Source organism: Cebus imitator, unplaced genomic scaffold, assembly GCF_001604975.1.
Source record: "Cebus imitator isolate Cc_AM_T3 unplaced genomic scaffold, Cebus_imitator-1.0 Scaffold170, whole genome shotgun sequence".
NCBI classification, from domain to species: domain Eukaryota; kingdom Metazoa; phylum Chordata; class Mammalia; order Primates; family Cebidae; genus Cebus; species Cebus imitator.
In genome coordinates this window covers 2,099,398-2,101,757 of record NW_016107485.1, presented here as the reverse complement: position 1 = coordinate 2,101,757, position 2,360 = coordinate 2,099,398, and positions in this window count along the sequence as shown.

Below are 2,360 nucleotides of genomic sequence, written 5' to 3'. Positions count from 1 at the left end.
TTTTGTATTTTTAGTAGAGACAGGGTTTCACCATGTTGACCATGCTGGTCACGAGTTCCTGTCCTCAGACCATCCGCCTGCCTCAGCCTCCCAAAGTGCTGGGATTACAGGTGTGAGCTACTACGCTCAGCCAAAATGTGAAGAACATTCTTAACTCATGGGCCATGGAGAAACAGGTGGCAACTGGATTTGGCCTATGGCCTGTAGGTTGCCTGTGCTAACTCCTAATTCTTTAGACACTCCTGGCAGCAGCTGAACTGCACCTCTAGGAGATACCAGCACCCCAGAGGCCCAAACCCCTTCACAGGGCATCCTCAGGCAGGAAAACTGCTTGAACTCAGGAGGTCTGAGCATGGGCCAGGCAAGGCTGAGCCTAGAGGCTCTGGTGGTATCACTTCTTCTCTTCTGTCCCTCTGGCCCTGAGGAGAAACTCCTGTCATTACCATATCTGGTCACTGTAGCATCACCATTTGCCCTTCCAACCCTCCAACACTGAAGTAGTCAGTTCCCTGAATATATCCCCTCTGTGAGAAATGCTTGCATGGAATAATTTTCCTGCTTGGACTCTCACTGACACAGACATCCTTCCATTTTAGGGACAGGAAGAAGAAAGGGAAGCCAAAAGGGAGAAGTCAGAGAGAGAATAGGCAAATTAGGAGTGTCCCCACACTGAAGGGAAAAGAAACTCAGGAAGAAGGGCACAGGGGCAGCAGTTGCCACTGCTAAGAGGTGAAGAGGATGCCTGTAAAGAGGGAGATGAGCTGAGGAGCTACCAGAAGTCATCCTCAGGGGATGGCCCGGGAGTGAGCTGGAGGCAGACACAGCCTCCTCTTGTGAGAGCGTGTGAGAGGCAGGGTCTGAGGCCGTCCCTTATGATGCAGGAGAGAAGCATGGAGTTGGCTCTGCCCATGTCAGGACTATCAATCCTCCCTGTTGGCAAACATGTGGAACCCGGGGGTGGCCCCCTCTCTTCCTGATAATCCTCCCTACCCTGCACTTTCCCTGCCCTGCCTCTGATTACAGAACACACCTGAGCACTGGCTGAGGGTCCCTGCTCCTGTAGATCTTCTTGTAATGGCTTCTGCCCTCCTGGATAAGCAAGCACAGGTGAATTACCTCTGGCCACCTCAGCCCTTGCAAAGGGCTGACCAGAGTATGACAGCCAGGGGTACTTCTGCAAGAGCTGTCTTGTGAGCACAGAGGATTATGGGTGTTTAAACGTCTTCAAGACATTAATTAATCCAGCAAATATTTATTCACCACCTCCTATATACTGGGCACTACTCTAGGTGCTATGGATATAGCAGTGAGTTCAAAGAAAAAAAAGTCTATGCCTTTAAGGAGATTACATTCTTGAAGGACAGACAGGTAATAAACAAGTAGACATAAAAATGGCAGACACTGAGAAGTGCTCTGAAGAAAAATACAAGGTGAGGAGGACAGGGAGTGTGGGATGTGAGTGATTTTTTTCCATGGGCCATAGGAGGATGGCCTCTCTGAAGAGCTGACAAGTGAGCAGAGGCTTAAATAAGTGAAAGAATCAAGAATGGCCCAGACAGTGGGAAAACCCAAGGCAGAAGCAGGAGGTAAGAGGCTATTTGGCATAGTTTGAGGAACAGCAAGGAGGCTTCGTGTACCTGGAGTGAATGGGCTAAAAGAAAGGGATAGGAATTAACTCAAGAGAGGGTTTGGGTTTGAGTCACGATGAGGACTTAGCTGTTACTCTGAGCAAAGGGGTTGAACACAGAAGTGACACATCTAATTTTCATGTAAAAGGTTGACCGTGACAACTACGGGGAGAAGAAACTGCAAGATGACCCACCCTCTGTTCTGAGAACGATGTTGCTCTTCTAAAAGTAGGGCTAGAAAGTCAAATCCCGCACGTGTAGGTTGGTGCTCAAGTGGCTGAGTACCAGAATAATAGAAGAAAAGCTGTGAGTCAGAGTTGGCCACACCCAAACATGAATTAGGAGTGTCATCCCATGGGAAAAGCCCAAAATCCAGACAATCCTGGCATGTGTTTCTATAGCCATCGGACACCCAAAGACTGGGACAGTGGCTCTGCGTGTTCGGCATAGATGGGCTTCCTGCCATGCCTTCTTTTTGCGATGCTCCCCACCTGTCCTGCAGCCCTGCTTCCCTCCACAAGCTCTTCCTCCCAGTGTCTTTCCTCCGCTTCTGGCTGTGTCTTTTGTGCTGTCATTTGTTCAGCAACTACCATGTATAAAACTTAATGAGCAGTGCCATGGGAGAATCTCTGATAAGTGCTTGGAGCTCAACTCCTTTGTTAACTGCATCTAGAGAGCTATGTCTGCTATTGGCACAGATCTCTCTTGTTGGCCCCTTCAGGTTTATCCTCT